The sequence below is a fragment of the Corvus cornix genome, chromosome 13 (genome assembly GCF_000738735.6).
Source record: "Corvus cornix cornix isolate S_Up_H32 chromosome 13, ASM73873v5, whole genome shotgun sequence".
Classification (NCBI taxonomy): domain Eukaryota; kingdom Metazoa; phylum Chordata; class Aves; order Passeriformes; family Corvidae; genus Corvus; species Corvus cornix.
This window is the reverse complement of record NC_046343.1, coordinates 849,834-876,663: the sequence shown is the minus strand read 5'-3', so window position 1 is coordinate 876,663 and position 26,830 is coordinate 849,834. Positions and strand designations below refer to the sequence as shown.

The following is a 26,830-nucleotide window of genomic DNA, read 5'->3' as shown; positions in this document are numbered from 1 at the left end:
GCATCCTACACCTTGCCTGAGTGTCCATTACTGCCCAGCACAAGTACCAGTGTCTTCATCTGCTTCCTCTCGTAAGGGTTCCAGAGCTTTCTCATGTCCCCACATGACAAACTCCTTCAGTGTCCATAAATTTCTTTCGTCTTCTTCTTCTTTAAAGCAGATTAAAAAGCAGGAACAAGATCTTTTATTAGGTCTATGGGTAGATTAATGTAGGCTGCAATTTTTATGTCTGTTTTTTCCTGGGGGTATGTTAATTGGCTCCCAAGTGCAGGGAAGAAAGAACAAGGCACTGGGGCGATACCTCAGTGCAGAAGCAAGAAAAGGCAGGGTTTAGGGTGGTTCTTAACTTTGTGAATGAGAAAAATAATCTGAATCCCATGAGAGCTGTGCACAGATGGCATAACCCTGGACTCTTGTTCCTAGCCCAGTTCCACCTCATAGAGACCCTTAAGGGTGAACAAATAGAGATGGGAAAACAGGGAATTGCCTATTCCTCCCAGTCCTCCAGGTCATCTTTCCCAATCTAAAATTGCATATGATCATCTTCATTAACCTAGAAAAGTGAAGAGGATAAGCAGGATAATATCCTACAGAACAAACCTCCTCCATCACTTTTCTGTCTCCTGCCCTTGCTTCCATTGGTACAACCTGAGAGCACAAACAGTAACACTGGAACTCATGAGCTGATTTCTCCTCTGAGCAGCTGAGGGAACAGATGGCTTTGGGCCAGTTGCTCACTTACTGCACATCCAGAAGGCGGTCAGGAGTCACGGGAAGGAGGGATAACAGGTTTAACAGGTTGCCAGAGAAGCTGTGGCTGCCCCTGGATCCCTGGCAGCGTCCAAGGCCAGGCTGGACACTGGGGCTTGGAGCAGCCTGAGACAGTGGGAGGTGTCCCTGCCCATGGCAGGGGTGGCACTGGATGGGCTTTAAGGTCCCTTCCAACCCCAAACCAATGCGGGATTCTGCGAGTGCATCACAACCACCTGAAGAAAGCGGGATAAACAAGCTGCAACAACATCAACAAGCTGCTGCAGCTTGTGGTAGTTACTGGCCAGCTGGAAGAACAATCCTTGTTCAGCTTGCATCAATTGCTGTAAAATGCCTTCCTTGGTAAGGATTTGCTTCAACAGCAAATGCAAAGCTTCTCAGAGCTGTTTGCTCTGCACAAACAAGCTCTGTTGTAATTAATGTGGTGCATCCCTTATTTTTGGACAATGGAATGGGAGGGGGGCACTCATCAACTTAGTTCATTTAGCATGTTAGCAGTGCCTGCTGGTTGGGGGAACTTCCCAGGAATTCTCCAGGTTGCTCGAAATTAAGCAGTGACACTTCCGGGTGTGATATTGCTGCTTCAGGAGGAAAGGAGAGAGGAAACCCTCAAACACGAGAAAGCAAAGGCCAGGCCGTGGTTCCACAGCACCCAGTGTCCCCAGGCAGTGCAGTGACTGGTCCCCATTCCCCGGGGAATTATCCCACACTTTCCAGCAGCACAGGGCCCGTGTTCTGCCAGTCCCACAAGTGCTCTGGCACGTGGTGAGGCACTGGCACAGCTGATCCCAGCCCTTGGTCACTCCATGCCTGGCTTTCCCTGGAATGGGTTTCATTACCCTGCAAGTGTCCCGTGTTCCACGTGGGGACTCGCAGCTCTGTCACCCCATGTGCTGCATGAGGATAATTAATGTCCCTGGGCAAAGGCAAAACAAAACACAGGCACAGAACACTTGCTCTGGTTTCTTGGGAGATGTGACAGAAGAAAACAAGCTCCCAATCCCCCTGTCATTTTGCATCTTTATGCAACCATAAAAAGCCATTTTTCCTTGCATTGTTTACTGGTTTACTACCAAGGCCCCCTCAGATTTTATTCTAATATGAATATTAATTCAAGTATCATTTATATTGCGAACAAAATGAGAAAAATATCTCAAGGCTGTTACAAATCCTAGTTTTCCTGGCAGAACAGTCTGGTCCTTTTAAGAATAAACACCCAGCTATTATTCCTATATTAACTGGTGCTTTACAAAATCAATACAAAAGCACAGTCCTTGCATGAAAGGATTTCCACTGGACTCAGCTCTAGCTCTGCCTCTGCTCCCTGCTGGATGACACAACAAACTGGTTAACCAGCCCTTTGCACTGCAGGCTCGTGTCCAGCTTGGTGCCCACCAGGATGCCCAGTCCCTCAAACCTCCCGAGAAAACACTGGGTGGACAAAGCCTGTGCCCAGAACCATGTGTGACATTGTGTGCTGGTTTCGTGCCCTCTGGAAAACTGCCCACAGGAGCCATTTGAATGCTCAAAGCCTCTTCCAAAACAGGTGGAAAAAATCAGATTTCCAAGCAGACCCAGGGGCACCCACAGGTGTCAGCAGATGCTGCAGGGGCCCTGAGAAAATCAACATTTCTGTCTAAAACATCCTCTGTAGCTTCAGCTACCCAGAGTTCTTCCTACTGCATGGAACTGTAAAACACTTCTTGGTTCTCCTTCAAAGATTTTTACTTGGCCACAGGAAAGTTAACAACTGGCAAACGGAAAGATGTTGGAATTAGTGGCTGTGAGCATTCTCGTTGCTGTAATCGTCCCTGGCTGCCTGTAATGAGCAAAGAACAGTATTTGAAAGCACACAGACCAAACCAATAATCCCTCACAAATATAACCACCACTAAGTACTGTCTCTCCCAAGTTATAAACAAGGATTAGGAGAGTTTGTCTTGCTTTGAATGAAGGATCTGGGCCAAGATCCAATGTCAAAAAATAACACTGAGAGTGGAGAAACCTAGCATGTGGATAAAGATGATTTCTAATATTTATTAAGCTCATATTTCAAAAACATCCAAAAACCTCCAGCCTCTTGCACAGTGCTCCTGTGCCTGCGTGCCCAATGCTTTCACTGGCTGCTCTGGCTTTTGTAGCAGGGACTTGTTTACATCCCTTTTGTCCCTCTCTCTTCTACCCTAATTGTTGCCTTTTCAATTATTATCTGGGGGCTCACTTCAGGACTTGAGGGCTTTTAACAAGAATTACCAGAGCTTGTTGCCATTTACTGTGTTTATAGATAGAGAAATTGTGAAAAGGGGAACGGCAATTTCTCCCTGCACAACACTCACCCAAAAGAAAAGGGTCTGGAGAAGGTCAAGAAGGAAACTGCCAAAGCACTGAATGTCCCAAACACTACCTAATGTTCCCTAAAATGATGCTTGGCCAAGCACTGCAGTCAAGGGAAGAGACAGAAACAGCTTCTAAAAGGCATGCTCTGAAGAAAGGCAGGAACAGCTTCAGGGGGTCTGGGTTGTCCTGGAGAGGAGGGTTCCTGAGGGGACAGCAGGACCAGGCTGCTGGCAATGCCATCAGCATCCCCACCAGGCCCTGGTCACCCACACCACATGGTGACACACGCAGGACCTGCTCCCTGACCTCAGCTGGACGAGGGGGGCCCTGGGATCAGCACCCAGGCACTGCATGGGCTCAGCTGCTGGGCTAATTAACTGCAGCTTCTACTCAGGTCCTGTTCTCTCCTGCTACAGACACATATCCCGCCAAACAGGAGTTGTGGACTATTGGACTGGGCCAGTTGTATCTTCCAACCTCACACACCAGACTAAATTCTCCCTTTTCATGAGCAGTCCTTATGGAAGTCTTACCTTGTCTGGCTGCACATACCTTCACCAGGGGTTGCTGAAGATCTTGTTCTCAGATTCCTGGTGTTCCTCTTTGGCTGTTCTGGATGTGCAAGGATCACCTGGCACAGAGACCAGCTTTCTTTCTGGGTGGGCTCACAGCAGCTGAGATGAGCAGCCCCAGTGCAGTCCCACTGCTGACCTTTGCTGCTTGGCCAGCTTTACCCCAGAGATGCCCAGGCACTGGACACACACTGGGGAGCACACAAACAAAGCTCCCTTGCCTCAGGCTGTTTAAAGGGTGCCTCTTGGCTTAGGAGGTTCTGTCTGGATGACAGGAATTAGTGAGTGATGACTCTCATGATCTGCAGCTGGGCATGGGCAGAGAGCTCCCCAGCCGAGGGGATGTGCCCACCACACAGACCCCCCCAGCAGTCCCTGTCTGCTGCTTTCAGGGCAAGTTTCATAACAGAGGGGTCAGAGGCTGCCTTATTTGGGTACAACGCCAGCATTTGTATACAAACACAGCTCCTGGTACAAAGAAAATGGCTTTCCAAACCCTTGAGTGAGGAACTTTAGAAGCCAACCACCCACCCCCGAGAAATGTTTACAAACACAAACTAAGGCCATGGACAGGGCTGCAGTGGAGGAGCTGGGATGCAGAGCACTCCCTGAGCTTTCCTGGCTGGCTCTGCCCTCTGCAGCTGCAGGGCCATGAGGAAGGTGTCACACACAGATGGACCTGGGCAGGAAAACAGCTGGAGTGTCTAATCCACCACAGGAGGCTGTGCTCAGCCCCTGGTCAGCTGTGCCCATGGTAGACAACAAATCTGCCTCAGCCAAATTGTCCTTGTGTAATTGCCTGTGTGATCAGAAAGAAAGAGAAGTAGCTCAAGTAAACCTCGAATTCCATGAGCTGTTGTCAGCATCTCACCATCAGCACACTGCAGGTTGCAAAAACCAGGTCCTGGGTAACCCCTTTTCCATTATATGTTAATTACATATTACTTCTATTGGTGTTGGTCATCTGGAAAAGAACCACAAAGGCAAAATCAGCACTACAAATTCTCCTTCAGCATCCTGGAGTGAGCCCTGTTTTGCTTTTGGCTGTAGGTCCCCCTCTCCCCAGGACACTCAGGTTTTTGATGCCTCACTTAATGAGTGTCCACAAGAAATGAGTGAACCTCAGCAGGAAAGAAGTCCCTGTGCGCCTTGTGCAGTGAGGTACAGCTGCAAAAGGCTGCTGGTTCATTTTGCTGATTATAGAGTTGTTTATATCCCTTTTCAGTAGAGCTTAAACCCAAGCAGGCTGGAGTGGCTCACCATCAAGATTTCGCATAAATCATATTCAGGAAGTCCAGACTGCAGAAGCTGCAGCGGATGAACAGAGCTATAGAGCAGAATTGCTTTAAAGCCTCACAGAATGAAAGTAGTGTAATATGATTTCCCAAAAATCTGAAAAAACCACTGCAGGCTCCCTGGAGGGAGCAGGAATGTGGGTCAGAGCATGTTCCTGGGGCTCAGGCTGGGGAATCACAGGTCCTGCCTGGTGCTGAGCCTCATCCTCTGCCGCCAGCTGCCTCGGATTATCTGTACCAGACCCGTGCTGGCTGATGGCTGGGCCAAGGAACAAGATCTTTTATTTTCCTCTCTTTATCTGGCAATACGAGGGAGCCTAAGAACATCTTCATTGCTTGGAAGCAGTGGTTTGGAGCTTGGTTGTCAGATCCTCCCATCTCATCTTCCACAAGGCATGGCGAGCCCCTGGAGAGGTGCCAGCAGTGATTTCCCTTTCTCCCAAGTGACCCCAGTGGTCAGGAACACCAGGACCTTCAGGCATTCCTCAAGTGGCCCTCAGTGGCTGGGTTGTTCACCCAAGGCAAACAAGCCAAAGATCTTTGTGGCAGAGAGAAGCCTGCTCCCTGGAGAATCACTCCCTGGAAGGGACAAGGTGGACGTGGGGCTGGTGCCATCCCCAGGGAAGCGGCTGCCCGCGCCCTGTGTGACCCCCGGCCAGCAGCCAAGCGCATGGCCCTGCTGCTGGGACAGGGGCTGGGGTGGCTCTCAGAGGGCCTTTCCTCAGCACATCTGAGAGCAGAGGACACAGCCTCACAGCTGGGTACCTGTGGTCCCGAGAGCACAGCAGGTGCACTGTGCTCTGTGGCCGCAGGAATTTGTTTGTATGGAAATCTTCCCTCCTGTGGCCACTGGTCAGCCTCCACCCCCTTGTCACAGAACAAGGCACGGCTCGAGCCCTGATCATACCTATCATCCAAACAGGAAAGAAGGGGCTGAAATATGGCTGTTTGCCCCTGGCCAGCATCACCCACTCCGCACAGATAGAAATCTTCCAAAATAACGATTCTGAGGTGGCACAGCCCCATAGGACTGAACCACCTCCTCTGAAGCCCACGGTGGCCAGGCAACCATCCTGACTCAGCTGCTGCCTTGGGTTTTGCACTGCCTTGGGTGACTCAAGCCCAAGGGGAGAAGGCAGGGGTTTGCACAACCAGAGAAGTGTTGTGCAGCAGCTTCATCTGGCAGCGCGGGGAGAGGAGGCGGATTTTACACACAGCCTTGGAAAAGAGGAGAAAAGGCGGAGGCTGGAGTCAGCTGAAATGTTAACATGACAGTTCTCCTTCTGTTCCCTGTTGGAGCAAGCCTGAGCCTAGATTGCCAGAGGATAATGTCACATTGGCAATTGTTTTGTTACTATGACCATATTGCGTGAATGGGACCGACGGAGCAGAGCAGGCCTGGGGTACCAGGGCAGGAGCACCCGCTGCCACCTGGGGACCACGCTGGGCCTGGGGGAGGGGTGCTGAGCCCCAGGACAGGACCACGGTGTCCCCACCAGAGGCCAGGGCAGCTGCCCCTGCACATCCCAGAAGATCCATCCCTTCCTGAGCAGAACCCAGGATGTTCAAGTCCCCCCTGCCATCACCCCCTGGGGCTGCCCAGAACCAGCAGCGAAGCCCAGGACCCTGGTCTCTGGTAGAATACCCAGGGAGAGCCGGGGTCTGCCCCAGAACCAGGGGCAGGCTCAAACACAGGGCTGCTTCCCCCTGGCTGCTGAACTGGATGTTACATAAACGTTTCCTTGTCCTGAGGATGGTAATTTTCTCTCTCCAGCATGTGTTGTGTGGGGCTCTAATGCCCTGATGAAATGCTTCCTGGTTGGAGAGCTGTGTGAGCAGTGCCAAGGAAATGGCAAGGCGTTCCAGACAATTATGCTTTAGTAGAGCTTAATCAAAGAAGCCGTGGACTCTGCTAGCACCAGAGGCGTCCTGCAGATGTATTGATTTCCACTCTGAAAGCCATATCTGTGTGCTGGAGCATGTAGAGAAACAAAAAGCCAGGATTGTGAATCCTGGCTGGAAGACAGTTGGGATAAGCTTGATAAATCAATGTACAAATAGCCAGTTTATTTTCCAGAAAAAAAAAAAAAATAGCTCTTACTCTCCCACCACCTGAGCTTCTTTCCTTCAGAGTAAACACATGTTTTGTTTGAAGAATATTTCTCTGGTAACTAGAGATGTTCTCTGTGATCAGGGAGGCTGAAATTCTTTATCCTCTGAACCTGAAGTGCTTCAGCAATCCCTGAATATTCCTCGCAGACAGAGCTGGGAGTGACCAGCACTGTCAGTGGGTATCAGGGCATTTCTGCATTTCTCATTTGGCTTAAGCTGTAATTCAGGGTAGACTGCCCAGACCCTGCAACACATCCCTTTTTCTGTCAAACTGCATTTGACAGAGTGCTGTAGAAAGTTACCTGCATTTACAGGGCATGGGTGGTGAGTTCATGGACCTGTAACAGCCCCATGACAGGATATTCCTGAGACCAGCCCTGGGGGGGAAGGATTACTCAAAGTGTTGCATCCAAAGCAGGAGCTTCCAGCTCTTCTGGCTCAAAACGGGGACTGGGGCTGCCACAGGACCCCGAGAGCCAGGACCTGCTGAACCACAGTCCTCCAAAACTGCTTCTGCATTCCAGCACCAGGATTCTCAAATCTCCAGCGGGCTAAAAAATCTGTTTCTTTCCTCATCTATAATTGAGGAGCAACCAGCTCCCCTTGCTCAGAAGACTGGCCAGAATGCTCTGAACCTGGGCATTTTCAGTGTATTTGTTCTTATTTTTATTGCACTCCAAAATACCAGCTTCCAAAGGGGAATGCTGTTCAACATCTGTGCTGTGTGCTGCTAGCTGGAGCTTACACTGTCATGGTTATTTTAAAAAAAAAGAAATAGGAAAAATACAGATAGATCACATTTAAATAGTTTTGGTGGTTTATTGATTTGCCCCCCAGCAGACCTGGGGTCACCTGCAGACCCCTGGGCAGAGGCTGAGGGACTGGAGCCCAGGGACCAGAGCTGGCACCGGGGACTGTGGGCACAAACCAGCCCCTGCTCTGGGGAACTTAGAGCAGCACCAGCAGAGATACTGCAGATCCTTTATTCCTGCCTCAAAAGGCTGATTTGTTATAGTGGAAACACTTGTGAGAATAAAGCTGTTTCAACTACGTTTTCACTGGAATTTTTTCCCAGCTGCTGGATGAAAGTATTGGTCAAACTGAGGAGACTCAGAGAACCCAGCACTGTGCCCAGCTGGCATGACAGACGGGAGCACAGGCCTCCCACCACGGGCTCAACCATCCTCTCCACCAAGAAATAAACCTTTGTGAGCCTGTGCCTCCTCGCCTTCCCAAACACGAGAAAGTCTTTGGTTTTGTACCAAAGGAAAACAATTAAAGCTCAGTCTCCTGCAGGCAGCCAAGCAGTTTCCCACCCCTCTGAATCTAATCTGAACAGACAAACACACACTCTGGTGTCCATAACCTTCATTTTCAAAGAAAACATTTTCATGGTGATCCCTTTTCCTCGGAAAGTGGCAGCTTCCAAACGCTGCAGTGTCCCCAGCCCAGCTGTGCTGCCCAGGGCACACGGCAGGAACAGCTGGCTGCCTCCAGCAGGCTGCAACATCCCCTTCCCATAAGGCAAAACAGAGCAGAACCAACGTTTCATTGGAAGAAACAATTGATAGGTATGTGGCACATCCATTAAGTGACTTGAAAGGTCACCCTTTAAAATGTCTGTGAACAACACAGCAGAGGAAAGTCCCCACCTGGAATACCAATAGGGAGGAATTTCATCACCGGGAGTCTTTCATTTAAAAAGAACAAACACAAAGCTTTGTGCTTCTCTTATCTCTAATCCTTACCTCTCTCTCCAGAGGTTTGCTCCAATTAGGTATTTCATATTAATCATGGTTAGTGCTGCTCATTTCCTGCCGTGCAGCCCCGTGCCTGTGGCAAAGGACACCCAGCACCAGCGTTCAGCCCCTGCCCTGAGCACAGGCACAGGCACAGCCTGGCTGCCGGGGACATCAAGGGCTGCTCTTATTTTTCCAAACCGCCTGCACACAGGGAGATCTATTTCTGTAATTGGAGGTGTAAATCTGCCCAGAGGCTGAGCTGTTTGGCCAAAATAGCTGGAGTCAGTGCAAATCTCCAGCATTTTTCAACTGTGGATTGTTTGATGCTATAGCTTATGGGGATGGTTTTCTTATTTCAACATTTGATGGCTTATCACATGCTAAAGCCATGTGAGCTGTAGATCATAATTTTGTTTGTAGAGTGGGGAGGTACTGATGAAGTTCGTAAAATTAAGAATAGCAGACTAAAGGTGACTAGGAAGAAAAATTAGTCCTTCATGTAATACAAGAATAAGGGACATAAAAATAGATTACTCCAGCAGTTCTAAACCAAAAAGAAATAGATGTAATTGATTTTGGAACTCATTGTCACAGAATGCTTAAAAAAAACACCATGTGTGAGTGTGTGCAGAAAACAAGTAGGAAAACTCCTGGCAAAAATTGTGCTAATGGATGCAGTAGTGTAGATGTGAGTCGTGGAAGCTGAATAAGAACCACTTTATCCTCTCCCTCTGACGTGCCCTAATGCCCATTTTCCGAGTCAGCCACTGTGGGACAGACCTTACACAGCCCCTCTGCTCTCCAGCCAGAAGCCCTGTGGCTCTGCAATATCCCAGGGCCCAGCCTGGCTGCAGGAACAGAGCTCCTGGAGCTGCTTTTTCTTTCTCCCAAAGTGCAACGTGCTCTGTGCTGCCTAAAGAGAAGCAGAGAAATCAGATTACAGCAAAGACCCCCAGCCCCAGGCAGCAACGCCGGGCACAGGTCACGGGCTTGGCTCAGCTCGCTTTGGGCAGGAGTTTGGGTGGGAGCTGCTCCCACCCCACTGCACCGGGTGGCTGTGGAAACACGCACTGTGCAAAGGGTCACCTTGCACTGGCACAGCAAACAGGGGCTCCATCTGGGTATCTGCCCAGGCTGGTAGGTTTTCCTTAACATTTCTTAGTGATAAACAACCTCCTTTTGGTTTTAACCCCTCAGCACTAATATGATTCAATTTGATCTCATTTCAGTTGGACCTCGAGTCCTTTGGCAAATAGAAGAGGCTCCAAAAGCAGAGATTTTGAGAGCCAGAGCACGTTATTTTGTGTCTGAGAATTGATAGGCCAGCAGTGAATGTCAAAGGCAATAAAAATTGTCCAAAGCATAGTTTTTATCTCAGACACTTGACCCTCCTGACAGCAGTGCAGGTTAACTCGCTGTGGCCGGGCAGGGCTGGGCAGTTTTCATCTGTGTCTGCAGGAACTCCAGCCTGGGCCAGCCCCACCTTCTGACTTCTCTTCATTCATCTCCTGCCACTGGTTCTAACACAGACACTGCTCAGAGGTACCGACAAGGACAGGGCGATAGAATGCAAATGAGGGGTCAGCAATTACCTGTAAATCCTCAGGACTGGCTCACCTCGGGGCCTCAGAGACCTCTGCAGGTGTGACAGAGGGGTTTAGGGGCTCCTGCACTGAACCACCTGCCAGGTTCTTCTGTGCCACCTGTGGTCACCTGCAAGACTGGATGGGAGTTAATTTCCTGCCCTATTCCCATGCCACAGGTGGTGATAGGAGATTCCAACAGGACTTACAAACTAGAGGATGACAGATGGAGAGCGAGGAATTCTGTCCTCTCCCTTTACTCCCGAGCAGTTCAGGGACAATTGGATAAGAGGCTTTCTTCAGTGGACAGGAAAGAGTCGATTGAAGCAAAGATGTTAAGTACACTTGGCCTTTTCTGCTCTTTCATTAGCCAGAGCTGGATGTTAAATCTTACTTTACTGTTACCTTAAGACTCCAAAACATTTCCCTGCCTGCTCAGCCCGAGTCAGGCCCAGCACACGCTGCCAGGTGCTGTGACACGGACGGGATGGGCTGTGCCTGCCCGGCGCTCCGCCCGCGGGGTGCAGATCCGGGAGGGATGCAGAGCCCCGGGGAGAGGGAGGCAGGGATATGCCACTGGGATATGCCACTGCCACACCACGAGGCGCTGCCTTCCCCAGCATTGCTGGTTCCTTGCCATCGAACTCAGTGTATCCAATAGAATCTGATTTCCAGAGGTGCTGGAGACTTGCTGGCTGAACTCCTCCCTCTGCCACAGCACTTGCTTGGCACCCAGGTGCAGATAAATTCACTAACGCTACTGAGGCCAGAAGCATTTAGGCTTTTAAAATTTTATAATCAAAAACATCTGTCTGAAGGTTTGAGGGAAACAAACGAAAAATATTGCAAACATGGAAGTGAATTTACATTTTTAACACTAAAATGCATCAATAAATATTATTTGGTATTATTCTCTGCTTTGCTTATGCAATAAAAATGAGTAAGGATATGTTATTTTAAGGAAGAGCCCTCTGAAGATGTAAAAATACTTTGGAAATAGAAATTAATTACCATTTACAGTATCCCCATAAAATCAGAATTATTGTCCCACCTCTACAAATCAGAGTTTAAAGAACTAATCTCAATTCCACATGGAATTGGCATGGCCAAGAGCAGACCAGGGAATGATGGCATTTCTTCTTATAAAATCCTCATTCCTCTACAGCCCAGCTCCACTTCCCAATTACAGAGTTTAACTGGGGACAATACATGACACACAGGAAATGTCTACGATGGCATCTCGGGCCTAAGGATGAAATTCTCGGGAACTCCTGCTCTGTGGTGTCTGCCTGATTACAGAGATCAGGAATGCCCAGAGCAGAGCATTGTCCTTCCTCGTGTTAACACCTCCTTCTATTGCTTCTGGAAATCATCAGACCATGGCAGGGTTGTCTCACTGCCAGCAGTGAGCACAGTCAATGGCTACAACAGAACCCCTCCCTGGGACAATTCCTGCTCCCCCCAGCTCCCATCCCACATGTGAACCCCATTTCCCACCAGCTGGTTCCAGCACTTTTGATAACACCCCCCAAGTGGCCACCAAAGGATGTCAAACCCAACAACTCCTCTGTGTTTGTGCCTCACAGAACGCAGCAAATAAATCAGCACCTTCCCCAGCCTGTGGCACCTCAGCACTTTATGGGATCTCATTCATTGCCTGGGAAATGAGGTGACACAAGGGTAGCCCTGAGTGGCCTTGAGTCCCCGCCTCCCTCATCACCCTCCTCCGCCCCTGCGCTGCTCACACCCAGCCCCAGCAGCTGCCTGAACTCTGACTGATGATTTTCTCTCCACGTTCTGACACCGAGGTGAACACCACTAATCAAAGAACTGCTGTGAGAGACAGAAATGTGCTTTGGATTAAAATGTACAGAATCTGCAAGTTTCTTACCAATAAGTATCTGCACCATGCTCATCAGGTCAATGCCAAAAGCCACAGTCATCCCCCAGTTCATCAAGTTTAACCTTTCCCAAGTTATTATTCCCATAATTACCTGTATTAAATAACTGCACTGAAGCACTACAGCCACAACCAACTAAAAAGTAGAGCACAGCGAGGCAGCCCTGAGTGCCGAGTCCTCCAGCACAGGAGCTCACCCGGGATGGATGGACCAGATGCCCGTGGTGCCCACCCGTGTTGCCGTGGCAACGCAGGCACCATAAGGAGCCATCCTGCGCAGCAAAGGCGGCTGCACTGCTGCGGTTGGAAACACCACACAGCGCTTCTTCAGCAGACTCGAGGGTGGTTTATTTTTGGTTGAGATACCCGCAAAAGAATAATCAAGGAACTGAAAGCTGTTTTCCCCTGTTTGATCTTTCTTGACCCTAAAACATTAGAAAAAGGTTAAGCACTTGGCCAGTTTGGGACAGCTGAGCCTGGGGTGCCCAAGCAATCTGCACCAGAGAAGAGTGACATGTTTCTGCAAATACCTCACAGGCAGCAACTGCAGCTTTACATCGACACCACAACAAGCTCTTCTCCTGGGAAACGTTCCCATGTTTATTTTACTCCTCCAAGTAAAAAATGTAAATGTTCTTTTTTCCTCTACATCTTCTGTCTTTGCTTCTCTGTGTTTTGCAGAGCATTTGTCACCCTGCTGGGTCCCACGGCAGCTCTGATCTGTAAGTGTGATCCAGCCTGTTCTCACAGGGTGCCAGTCCCAAAACCCACCAGAAGCAGCCCTCAGGGAGAGCTGAACTCCCACACGGCAGAGTGAGAAACCTCCTGCTTTGGAAAGTGAGTGCCTGGTGCTGGCAGACCCCTCTCTGGGCATGGGACAGCCAGAGAATCACAGAACCATTTTAGGCTGGAAAAGACCTTTAAGCTGATGGAGTCCAATCGTTAAAGCAGCACTGCCAAGCCCACCCCTCCTCACCCTCCTCCCCAGCAGCAGCCTCAGCCGTACATGCAGGATTGGAACCCCGGAGCGGGGTGCTGCAGGGAGAAATTGGCTGTGTTGCAAACCCATGAGCAGCTCTCACCACCCACCTTGTGTCATCACTACTCCCCACCTTCATTCCCATTGCCTCTTCTTCAGAAAAAAAGTGCCTTTAAAACTCCTTATCAACCTACAAACTATATTGAGATGGGAAAACACACCACTGCAGCTGGTCCACCCTGCAGCCCTCCCTGGCCTTACCTCCAGCCTGGTTCTGGACCAGCCCCTTCCTGGCAGGTGCCCAGGACCAAGGTTGGCAGGCTGATGGGGACACCAGCACCATCGGGGTGGCCAGGCCACCATCCCCCAGCATGGGCTGGTGCCAGCACTGGTGCCCCAGCCCCACTTCAGCAGCCACTCTGCCACTCCTGCAGGTCAAAAGAGATCTTCCCTCCAGCTGCCTGATCCATCAGCCGCCAGGGACTGCTGGAAGCTGTCCTGAAGGGAAAGAACACCGGGCTCTCTGAGGTGATTCATTGCCACAGGTTTAGTGCGGGCTCTGAAAAGACACAGTTTAAGCTGCAGGTCTCCAAAGCATCACTCTGACAAAGCAGCTCAGCACCCTGCTCAGATAACCTTCCCTACTGATGCAGAAGCTGGATGCAGACTTGCTCCTGCAGACTGCCTGGGAATGAGGAGAACACCACGTGTGCAGCCCCAGACCAGGGCGAGGGGGAGCTGGAAATGCCACTCACGGCAGTGACGAGGCTGCGCCACCCACACCCAGACTCTGCTCCTGGCTCCGTCTCTCTGGGGGAAGCACTGAGAGGGATCCAGGATCAGGCTTAGCTGGCAGAGACCCCAGCAGCTGGGAAAAAACAAACTTCTTAACTGAGGAAAAACATCCCAAACCCTCCTGTTTAGGGGCCACAAGTGCTTTCCCTCTAAGCAGAAGGACACCTGCTCACAGGTGAGGACAGCACAGATCCATCAATGAATCTGGGTCTTCACTGACTGCAGCCAGCACAGCCCCACTCCCTCATCCTCCTGGAACCCACAGCACCCCTCATCCTCCCGGAACCCACTGCTGGCAGCCAGCTCTGCCCCACTCCAGACATGGCAGGGAAATGCCGAACCCAAGCCAGACCTCCCCCACATGGACCCAGTGTCACACAACTCCTGACACCCAGGCTGGTGCTACTAAACCAAAAAAATAATCAATTTGCTTAAAAACATGCTCATGACCTCACATTGAGTCATTTGCTCTGCACTGACCATCATTTTTGTTTTGTTTTCCCAAGAAAATCTTCAAAAGATCCCACTTTCAATCCAGTATGAGCAGGAAAACTTTCTGATATCTCAAGGACATATGAGGAATGGGAAAACTGCAGCCCACAGGTCTGAGACAGTGCTACTTTTCACTCTCTTGAAGCGTGACAAGAAACAGCTCCTAGTTTCTGGTTCTGAGAAAAAAATCGATTTTTATCCTTAGCAGCTTTCTGTGTGGCTGTGCTGAATAACACATGGCACAACTCTGCGTAGTTACCATATGGAAATGATGAATGAATATGAAATGGAAGGAGCAGCAAAAGTCATTTTCCCATGGCCTTGAAATGCAATGGGAACTCAGCTGGGAAGGTGAATGAGAGATCTGAGACACCAGCACAAGCCTCACCCAGTCTGTGCACAGACCACATGGAGGGGCCCCAGTGGATAATGCTTGGACTTGAGGATCTCAAAGGTCCTTTCCAACCCAAAGGATTCTACAATTCTAGGTTCTGTTCTGCCCTTGTAACAAAAACTAAGAGCAGCACATAAATGAGATGCTTTTTCTTTAGAGGATGAGGCTGCTTTGAAACTTCAGGCACAAGTTAAATTGGAAGGCAGTTACTTCAGAAATCTTAGAGCAGTGTGAAGGAGTTGCCAACAAGAGAGAATGATTTATTCATGATCTACAAGGAGCTTACGAAAGGGGGGAGTTGCTCCTCTCCTTTCCCCCCAGGCTGCACAATCTGCCTTGACACTTGACCAGTTGAAAGTCCATTAAGAGGTGCTTCATTATTGATACTGTAAATTGATTAAAGATTAAATTAATTATACATGTCCGCCCAGAACCCACGGCAGCATCCCTGAACCCTCTGTCCTGGACAGCCTCGCTGAGCCTCTCCCCAGCCCCAGACATGCCAACGAGCAACTTGTTACTATAAATATTGTCATGTCATGCTTTGCTATGGAGTGCTAATTTTAATATACAGGAGTAATTGCACCCAAACCCTCATTCAGTGCCTGGGAGTATTTTGGACCATTACACACAAAGCCTCATGGAACAACTGCCATTATTTTGCTTTTATGTTCAAGAAATTTTTCCAAGAGGTTGGGGGTTGTTTTCGTGGCTTTTTTTTTTTCTACTCTGAAGCCATTATTTGCCCCCAACTGAGATTAATAACAGCAGTTTATCACACCACATGCACTCATCAGCCTAGGGGAATACTCCCTGATTTGTTGGTTTTTCTCTTTTCTCCCATAAAATGCTTCATCAGTTCTGACAATGTAAAAAGTAGATCAAGAGTGAAAATTGCAGTTACCACATGATCACACTTCCCATTCTCTAGGATGAAGTCTGAGTATTGATTCCAGTTATTTTTGTGACAGAAAATTTGCTTGAACTCCTGCTCAAGTCAAAGGAAGGATCCCAGTGGACTCAGCCAGTGCAGGACTTAGGCAAGAACTTTCAGCAAATCTGCAGAACTAATTAATTTTTTAAGGTCAAGACTTTTTTTCAACAGCAAATTGGCTTGTCAAGTGAATACCATTTCTCCACAGAAAGGGCTTCTGCAGGGAAACACTTCGTTCCCTGCCGGAGGATGGCAGCCTGAGAAGAGAGGGATGCTCAGAGGCAGAAACGCCGCTGGGGCCGCTCCTCCCGGACAGCCCGGCCCGGCCCCCGAGCCCAGGAGGGAGCGCTGCCCACCGAGCCGCCGTGGGTAACGAGCTCGGGCTGCAGAGGAGACATTCCAGCCTCCAATCCTTCGCACATTATGCAGATTTCCCACCATCCGTCCCCGCTTTCTGGGTCAGCGCTCGCCTCCGGCCCAGGGCTGAGGAGCGCGGCCGTGCCGAGCGAGCCTCAGCTCCCAGCTGGTGGGTCACACTGCTCTGGGTCTGGGCACGTTTGGGAAGCACCTGTGTGAGCAGCAATCTGCCTTCAGACAAAGCCATGTACCTCAAAGGATGCTGTTCATCAGCCGCTTGCTTCTGCAAGAGCAGCACAAACATTTCCCTTATTTGCACATCTTTTCCGCACAGAAACACACCTTCCCCAATGTCAGTCAAACAGCCACACCGATAAGAATTTGTTACTGCCTTGTAACGCTGGTAACACTGAAGCTGATAAAGAGGGGAGAGAAGGAGTGAGGCAGGAAGCGAGAACGAATCCCCCCTGCCCTGGGCCCCGGAGCTGCCCCGGCGCGGTGACAAACGAGGGCGTCGGGAGCGGTGTGCGGCAAACACGGCGATGATGTGTGCTTCATGAAGTGTAGCAGCACTCCCGAAAAGGCTGCGAATGTCACAAGACCCACTCAGGCAGGAAAACGGTGCTATTTAAGGAGTATCCCGGCTCCACAGGCGGAGAGGCGCGTGGAGGGGAGGGAAGCGGCTGTCTGGCAGCCGTATTTTGCGATTATGGGTGTAAGGGGCAGGTCAGGAAACAGCAGAAGAGAGAATTTATACCCTGAGTGGCAAAGGACAAGCTGTGCAAGGAAAAAAGAAGAATGAGGAAGGAAATAAAATAAAATGGTAGCATCCAAGTGCAGCAGAGTGCCAGGGGATGGGCATGGCAGCCTGGGGTGAGCCCACTCAAAAGCCACCTCAGTGCCACCTGCCACCATCCTCCTGGCTTCTAGTCCATCTGTATTTGAAAGTCTGGACTGTACCAGCTCCATTATTTTGTTAGAGAGAGGAGATTCTGGGAAGTGATGGTAGTGACAACCTACAATTAAACTGGATCTGTTTATATTTTTAGCAGAATCACTGTAATGATTATTTCTGACAAGCAGGTTGTGGAATAACTTTACCCAACACATTTCCATATCCACCCATGGCAGAGGCAATGCTTTTGCTGGGCAGTGAGTGATCCTTGTCCCCACAGGACGTCCTGGCCAGGAGTGTTTGTGCCCCAGCCCTGCTCGGGGTCCCTGTTACACCTTCCCCCACGGCCCTGCAGAGTTCCCCACAGCTGCAAAAGCCAATTTCTCCAGCGTTACCTCCTGCAGGTCATTAATCAACAGCTTCAATTCCAGCAGACATTCCAGTAAAATAAATGGACAAATAAATTCATTCTATCAAGGAAAAGTGATTCATAACGACTTTTTGTTTGTATCCACAATAATGGAGGAAGATTCAGCTTTCTCCAAGTATTTTTTTTGCTAACATTATGAGACAAGTATATCAGTAGGTTCTTCCTGCATTGAAAGTACAAATACAGAATAACAAAAAAAAAAAAAAAATCCATTCTGAGAGTCCTTATTGGGATTTTAGTGAATTTTTTAGATCACCATTTTTTAAATGATAAAATCACATTTCATGTTATTCTTCAACTTGGAATGTTTTCAGGGGACCAGTTTCATTTTTCTGTATTTTCCACAGCCCATCAAAAAATGCCATCAGAGCAACAGCAAAGTTTTGTTCTGGATTTCAGAGAGACTGACTTTTAATCTCTGTTGTGACACTGATCCATGCCTCAGCAATTCAGTTAATCCCCTTGTGTCTGTTTTCAGTCCTCTCAGTTGCTTACCTTGCCTGCTTAATATTAAAGTTTTCCAGAGCAGGTAATATCACTTACAGGCTTTCTGCAGCACCCAAAACACTGGGCCCCTAATCTACACACTAATACAAGGTAAATGGCTCATTTCCAGGTAATTTCTTTTGCATATTACAATGAAAAGAAGTTTTCAATACTGAAAAGACAACTGGGCTGATTAAAGACCAACCCCTGGAGAAGGACAAGCTCTGTTCCATCTTCAAGGATGCGTTTTGAAATTATAGCTCCATTCAGCAGCTGGGAAGAGACTGGAATCTATTATTCACCAATCAAGTTGTCATCGCCTGGAAGATTAGATGGCGGCCCAGGAGACAGAGCCAGCAGAAGTTTGTAAATTTCTCGAGAATAAATCACAAAACACAAAATGCAACTTAAGGAGGGCTTGGTCAGGGAAGTGGAGGGCATGGAGGGAGAGAAGGCCCCAGAGGCCACCACCAAGGGCGTGTGACACACGGTGTGTCAGGGCGAGCAAGTGGCCCTCAAACACACTCACAAGGGAAACCCAAAAAGCACAGTCTAAATAAAGTGTCATAAGGTCAGAAGGAAGCCCGTTGAACATCAGCAGCCCCAGGACAGTCACCGGTGTCCCCTGTGAAGATGAGATGCTGATGGACACCCTCGGGGAGCTCCTGCTGCCTTCTGGGCTGGAGCAGAGGAGACGCTGATATCATTTGTGGGTGATGGGAGGCTGGGAGTGATTGTGAGAGTTCTGGAGGACAGGACCAGAATTCAAAGTGCTCTTGATGCCGTGGGAGTGCTGTGAAATCAGTGAGATGAAGGCAGTTACAGGATGCCTAGAGAGGAGAAATCACTGCACAGGCAGAAAATGGAGAACATCTGGCGAAGCAGCAGGATGGCAGGAAAGGCTCCATCGGTGCCTGAATAGGAAACAGCAGCTCTGAAACAGAGTCTGACCTGCAAAGAAGCTGCCAGAGGACAAGGACCAGGACAGGGCTCTGGAGATCAGCCACTTCGAAGGGCTGGAATGAGCCCCTGCTCAGCTGGCACCCACCTTTGCTCCTGGGAACGCTGTGACAGTGCCGGTGCCAGCCGTGCCCAAGGACATCCCCCCTGCCCAAGGCTGTGTCCCCATCACAGCAGAGGGCACTGGGAACCCACGGGTTGGAGCAAACCACAGGGAACAGGAGACTCTCAGGCACTCTCACATCTTTCCTCCCAAGTCTCTTGGGCCACCCCAAAGTGACAATTGATGTCTCCTTCTCCCAGAGCAACCCCAGGCGCCCTCATGAAACAGAGGAATAAAAGGAACAAAAGACATTTTAAATGTGTGTTTTCAGCAAATATGTTACAAAACCATTTCAGATCCTTCACCCTGAGTATCCCATTATCAAAACATAAACAGTCATCTCTCAGCCCTTAAAACAGCTGGAATTATCTTACCTGTCCTCTCCATTATTCTTGGTGACAAGTGAATGGTATAAATGCCCCCCAGCCCCTGGATAAATAACTTCCCACACAGATTAGGTTACATGATACAGTGCTAACAAACATATCCATGAAAAGGAAACAGACGTGCTAATCTATAAAGATTTAGATGAAGGAAGAAGCCATCAATCTGTCAGGAGTTATCAGGTTGTGTTTCTCCGTGTTACTGCAGAGATTTCTTCTTAAACTCTCTACCCTCGCTGCTCTGGAGATTATGCAGGAATTGCAGCTGGAACACAATTTTTCAAAAAAAAATTAGGACTCTACTAAAAAGGGATCCATCCTGCAGGTGTGAAAGAATGCCTTGGCAAGGAAACACTCTTCTCTTTGAAACTTCTATTTCCCTAATTAAGGAAGCCCTTACTGTGGATTTAACAACAGGAATAAAGGGGGAAACAGACAAAAGCAACATTCCAGCACTGCTACCAAAACAAACAGGGGCTTCAGAGAAGCTGTGCCATGTGTATTGATGAACATTTCAGGCTGGTTTTTGCTATTGTTCCACCACTTTCTTTTCTTTGCAGCTCAGAAGACATTTGTTGCTCCCCCAATCCGCTCAACACTTCGTAACTCAGGTGGTGTCACACCAGGACTTGCCCTTCCTGGGGACTCTCCATCACCTTGGGGGAAATGAGGAACCAAGAACAGCCTCCCATCTCCACATCAATTAGAAGCATTTATACACTAAACAACTGGATGTTAAATTACAGTGATGCAGCTTTAGTCCTCCTGACGCCAATGGATCAGTCCACGTGAGTGATCACCAGGGGATGTGATTGTGGGGTCACTCAATGGCACTGCTGCTGGGGGAGTCCCACTGCACTTGAACAGTGATGGCCAAGTCCCACAGCCCATTCAGGACATCAGGTTGACTGGAATGAGACTGAAATCCTAGAACTGTAGAATGGGTTGGGTTGGAAGTGATCTTAAAGCTCATCTCTTGTTCCACCCCCTGCCATGGACAGGGACACCTCCCACTGTCCCAGGCTGCTCCAGCCCCAATGTCCAGCCTGGCCTTGGGCACTGCCAGGGATCCAGGGGCAGCCCCAGCTGCTCTGGGCACCCTGTGCCAGGGCCTGCCCACCCTCACAGGGAAGAATTTCTTCTCTAGGAAATACTGGCTCTCGTAAGCTGTAACTCCATCCTCCAATCCACTTCTAAGTGCAATCCAGAGGCAGGTGACTTTCAAGCATCTTCATGGTTTAGTTCAACTAGAAAAGGTGAAACGAGGTGGATGACAACCCCTTTGTAATGCCATTAGATTAAAATACATTCATATTCATACTTCAAATAATCATTGTAAAATTCCTCTTTCCAGCAAGCTGAGATCCCCTGCGCTGCTTTTTCAGTGGGAGTTAACAGAGGTTTACAGGGTTCCCTGGTTTGTACCAGCTCCTCTGGGCACACACTGGACATCCACAGCAGTAACTGTGGGGCTCTCACAGCCCCTGTGATCTGCCCCTCCACCCTCCTCCACACACAGCAAAGCCCAGTGACAGGTCAGGGTCAGGGAGGAGTAATAACAGATTCTCTGAGAGATCTGACTGCAGGTCCCACATTTGATGTTGGCCAGGAATCCATTCTGTGGCTGATGGAAACCCAGCAGTGCTTTGTGCAGCCCCTGGGGGGGAGCAGGGCCCTTCCCTGGCTCCGAGCTGGGGGGTTTGTTCAGCACTGACTCACTGCAGAAAGTGCCATCTTCATCACAAACAATTCCTCACAGCAACATGAATTTCCTGTGAAACCTCTCATCCAAGCACTGACCAACCTCCAACCAGCTGAGTTGGCAAGAGCTGATCAGATCAAAGACTGAAGTGCTGTAGCCCCAGGCAGTAGAAAGTACAAAAATGCATCTACATCACTTCAGTGAATACTAATTCTACCTTAAAAATAAATTAGAAAAATAGGAAAATAACACCTACATCTCTGTGAATGCTCTAAAGTAACCTGTGAACTATATGGCTATGCCAGAACTGGTTTATAGGGTGAGCTAAACTGCCCTGCACCTCCCTGGCCATAGGGACAGCTGGGTTTGACAGTGGCACTCACTGCCTGTGTTTCCCGCAGTGACATACACAGGCTGGTTTCCTACAAATTTCAGAATCCTTTCCTTTGTGACAACCTTGTGAATCACTTTTAGAGGCAGCCAATGACATGTAGAATGTTAAGACATGTAGAACATTAAGGTTTTGTCTAAAATATGGGCAGTGCATTCAGATACTGCTGAGTTCCTGAGCTTTGATACTCTCCTGAGGGTGATGTGTCTGCTCTTGCTTAGAGCAGGCAACAGCACTCCCTCTAGCAAACTTCCCCTACACGAAAATCTCTGATACAAAATAAACCCTGGTGAGCCCTGGCACAGGGTGCCCAGAGCAGCTGTGGCTGCCCCAGCCCTGGCAGTGCCCAAGGCCAGGCTGGACGGGACTCGAAGCACCCTGGGATAGTGGAAGGTGTCCCTGCCATGGCAGGGGGTGGGATGAGATGAGTTTAAGGTCACTCCCAATCCAAACCATTCCATGATTTTATGATAATGGGGCAATAAGTGAATTCCCCATGTTTTAGAGAGCTGTGGATGTGTCCCTGTGCAGTAGCCGAGGGACTCATTCCTCCAGCAGGTACCCTGCAGCAGAGCTGGCTTTGATACTCACCCACTGTTGTGGGTGTGCTTCACTGCTCTGTTTTCAGCCTGACCTGTTTCAGCTCCTGCCTCACCTGCAGATGAGCCTCTCGCTGCAGACCTTGCATCAATGGCTGAAGTAATTCCACCTTTTTTCCAGAGCAGGGCTCCGAGCCCAGCCACAGCAACCGCGTTTGAAGTCTGCACAGCCCCGGCGTCAATACCATTCCCATCAGTCAGGTTAATGAGCACAGTTCATCAGCCCCGTCCCTTTGACTCCTTCTCTCCTGAAGGGAAAATAATGCATTTAACATGTCAGATATTTAAAGGGTTCTTTCATGTGCAGCCTCAGTTCATCGCTAATAAAATACGTTTTACTCCGCTGTTTCATTCCCTGAGCATTCCATGCTGTACTGAATTTAAGATAGAGCTTCTTGCCACATTTCTTAGCAGAAAATAGACATCTGAAGACTCATTAAAGTCTTCCAGGCTTCCAGTTGCCCTCTGTCAGGTGGCATTAAACAAGTGCTGTAACAAAGGACAGCACCAAGCACTGGCAGAGCACTGGCAGGACCCCCATGAGGATCCCCCTGTCTGGAGCAGGGGCAGCCCCTCAACCCCCCCACCCCAGGCCATGAATTCTCCAACCTCCCCCTTTCTGGAGTGGCACAGAGTGAGTGACCCCCCCCCCTCCACTGGGCAGAGGTTCACTGCAGGAACAGTGCCGAGCAGCTGGCTTTTCCCAAACACCCTGCTTTTCCAGGAGGAATTCATTCCTGAGATGAAAGCATCACTCACTGGCTTTCAGTCTTTGCTGCTGACAAGTTTTTTTAGAAAGACACAAACTTGAGGCTGTTTGTCCTAAGCCAAATGAACGTCATTCATCACCTTTGGAGAACCACCATCACTGCAAGTTAATGCCTCCCAGAGCTTCCTGGTTGCAAATTCCTTTATAATACAAAGTTAAAACCAACCTCTGAAATGCAAATAACCCAGCAACCTCCCCAAGATGATTTATGCCATGCTATCGTTTTCATGAAAATAAATTAAAAGAAGAAAATGTAATTTAGGGTGAACTGCATTGTATACTAAAATAAAATAGTGACATTGTGTCTGCAAAATGGAGCGCAATGTGTCGCTGCCATTGCTGCTGGAGCTTTAACCTTCTCAAACGTGGAGAAAGGGATTCTGATTTATTTAGTTTGATTTTGTATACAACCCGTTTTATGGCTTCGGGCACGTCCTGAAGAGACACATATTTTGATTTCTTTATGTCGGTGTCGTTTCAAGGGAAGGCAGAAAGTTTGATTCTCAGTCAATGTTTGAAACAGAAAAGGAGAAAGAAGAGCCCCCTGTAAGAGCAAACCAACCGCAACCCTTGCACGTGCCCTGAGCATGGGACGTGCCCCTGGCACAGCAGGCTTCCCACACCGGGGTTCGGGGTGTCTGGGGAAACCACGGCGCAGCCAGAGCTCGGGCTGCTCCCCGTGCCCGAGGAGCTGCACCTCCCTGCGCCTCACCCCACGGTCAGTGTTAACATTCGGAGGTTGGTTCTGCTCTGTTAAACTTTATCAAATGGAGGGGAAAGATCTATTTTGATGAACTGAGCAGATATGATAAAGCCAGATGGGGTAACAGTGTTCCACTCAGCAAAACTCCCGGGCAGCAGCAGCCTGGCCTCACAGCTCCTCACAGCTGCACTGCAGCCCGCTTTGGGCTGGGGCTAAATGGGGAAGAACTCCTGGAACTGTTTAGTGCCACTGTGCCGGGAGCGCCCGGCTCTAAATGACAGAGCCGGGGGATGTCAGAGCCAGCCCAGCCAAAGCTGAAGCTTCCCCGGAGGGATGTGTTCACTGCATAAATCTGAGCCCAGGGACACTGAGCCCCGCTAATTGCACAGAGCTTGTCCTGAGCTGTCGCCAGACACTCCCAGCTCCAGGATGCTGCTGCAGGCACGAGATTGAGGAGGGACAAAAAGGCTGCCAGAAGCTAAAGCCTGACAAACAGCTTGTGCACAGAACCTGGGTGGGTCCTGTGGTCTCCATCCACATAAATCACCACTAGCAGCTTATAAAATCCCAGGACTGATCTACAAGGCTTGCCAAGTTCCATTTTAAATCACAAATTTCATGCAAGTAAAGACACAGGCCTTAGTTTTATTTTTATTACTACTAATAGCTGTAAAAAAGAGCTGTGCTATTAAAAAGTAACAGCTGCTTACAAATGAACAGATCTTTTCTAAATCAGGGTAATTTCTCCTGGTAATGGTAAGACCCTGTCAGGTAATCGTAATCCTGACAGAAAAACGCTTCACCTTCACTGCTGGCCTCTAAGACAGTAAATCTGAGGCAATCTGTCTGGTTCTTAAAATATAATTCCTCTTTACTAGAACTGATCTTCTAAAACAGGCTGGGGAATGTGGCTCCTCATTCCTTCTTTTTCTCTACATTTTCACTTGTAAAGTCTCAAATCTGCTCAGGGTTGTTTTGTTCAGCCTCCAGTACAGATGTTTCTGCAGAAAGGGGAAACAGAAAAATATCACAAGCATCATCCAGGGACTGCAAAATCCCAAGCTCCAACCTGGATTCTGCCAGAGACAACGTGGCCTTGGGAAAAACCACCTCTCCTCCCTGCAGGACCTCCATCAGCTGCTCACTAATAAAATGGGATTGTAAAACTGCCCCATCTCAAAGGGCAAGTAAAACTGTGAAGGTGAACATTGCAATACAAGCGAGACACACTTTTATAACCCAGCAAATTCCCTTCCAGCCTCTCTTGTGGGAAGCAGCCCCATTTCTACATAAAAGCTATGGACCAGCTTTGCCATTTGCAGACTTCCTTCAGCAGGCAGCAGATTAAAGCTAGCAGAATAATCCATAGCAATTAATTTATTCAATGAATTTAGCCTCATTTTCTGTTCCCAAAATGTCTGCAAGCTATTTACCATTTTTGTCGTGGTTTCCTCATTATTCACAATTATTGCACCGTAACTCTCAGTCTGTAAATTACTCTGGAACAATGGGCTGAGCGTGTTTTAGAAGCTCTTTGGGTTGGTTTCAATGTCATGCACAGGGCACGGTGGCTGCTGCTCTCTGCTCACCATTAAGGACAAGAAGAAAGGGAACAGATGGGGATCCAAAGAGCCGCGTTCACCAGCTGTGCCCAAAGCCAGCGCGGTCGCTCTCCTGAGACTCCCGGCTTCTGCAGGAGAGACCCTGGAGCCACTGGAGAGTCACCCCTCCACTGCTTCTGACACCGTGGTATTTCCAGCCCTTGGCACATCAAGAGTTCCTCTTTAAAACACGCCTCTAGAAAAAAATTGCATTTTTTGAGAAACGGCGCATTTTTTTGTGCCTGAATATTTTTTTATGTTGGTTTAAGTCTATGTTTTCATAAGCATTTCCATCAGCATGGAGAGTTACTGTAACATTAACAAATTCCCTTTCGTTTCAACCAAAAAAGGAGGAATCCTTCAAGGTGTTATCAGAGGGAGCCCCAGGAAGAGGTATTTTAACAAAAACAGAGCAGGGTTACTGGTGGGTAGAGGGGCTGCTGGCAAAGTCAGGGCAAGCTCCCAGCAGACTGGTGCTTCACAGAGGTTCTGAGACATTTTAGCATTTTAATGTGTTATTGGCTTAGCAAATAAATAAATTACAAAGTGCCAAAAGAGCTTCTGGAAAATACATTAAGGCAATTTGCAAATAATTGCAGTGAGTTGGGCTATTATGACTTTGACTTTTGAAGTATAAAATCTCCCAGAGATAATGATGATAATCATATTGAAAATAGTTGCCACCCTTTAATCTTCTAAGACTAAACAGAGATCTTGGGGAATTTGGGACCCTGTCACTCTAATTGAACATCTGACAGGAGCGTAATGAGGGTGGATGGCAGCGGGGTCGCCTGGGTGGCCGTGCAGAATCCATCAGCTCCCGGCGCGGGGCGGCCGCTCCGTCTCCTGCACGGGCTCTCATTTAAACAGCTCCATCACAATCACAGGGCTGTCAGAGACACTATTTCCAGGACAGATTTGGATCTCAGCACCTCGACTGGGCACGGAAAGATTCGCTGTTCATTTTATGGACAGCTCAGGAAAAATGGCACCAAACCCCCGGAACCAAAGTCATTTGCTGACAATTCTGTTCAGGTGCAGGGAGCTTCATTTTTCTAAAGACAACAGAAATATATCCAAAATCAGCTGTGCAGAGCTGTTTCCAGCAGAAACCTCCTTCTGCCCCCCTCCATCAGTGTGGATACAAAAATGCTGCTAGCGAGGATTTTCTTGCTATTTTCTAAGCCTGTGAGAGACTTTTCTCTCTCACAGAAGAGGCAGCAGAGTATGGAAACAACCAAACACCTGCAGCCTTGAAAAGCCTTGTTTACGGTACAGTAGAAAAATATTTTGACAATGGATGTTTTAGGATTTTAGCCAATCACCCCAAGGGGTGGCTGATCCTTTGTCCAATTAGGCTATGAGGAAAAAAGTCTATAAAAGAGTTTGTAAAATAATTAAATAAATGAATCTTGCTGCACAATTCCTGCCTGCTGGAGCTTCTCTCCTCCTCTTCCCTACGGCTGTGGGACACAGTGATATACCCTAGGGCCTAGGACTGTGGTAATAGGTCAGAACACAGATGCTTTTCTTGCCCAGCCCTTT

General features: G+C 48.8%; 1 long non-coding RNA gene across 9 annotated transcripts in view; it reads right to left on the bottom strand.

The window, feature by feature from the left end:
* Positions 1 to 15,211: 15,211 nt before the first annotated feature.
* The window catches only part of LOC109950901, a 28,436-nt gene continuing 16,817 nt past the window's right edge, over positions 15,212 to 26,830 (bottom strand). For 5 of the 9 annotated variants that reach the window (XR_002273121.2, XR_005603083.1, XR_005603081.1 and 2 more), the window contains 2 exons: positions 22,269 to 22,460; positions 15,212 to 19,785 (listed from right to left, as the gene is read on the bottom strand). This is a non-coding gene — a long non-coding RNA (uncharacterized LOC109950901). Of the gene's footprint in view, positions 19,786 to 22,268; positions 22,461 to 25,273; positions 25,482 to 26,830 lie in introns of all 9 variants that reach the window. The other 4 variants (XR_005603082.1, XR_002273124.2, XR_002273122.2 and 1 more) reach the window with 4 other exon arrangements.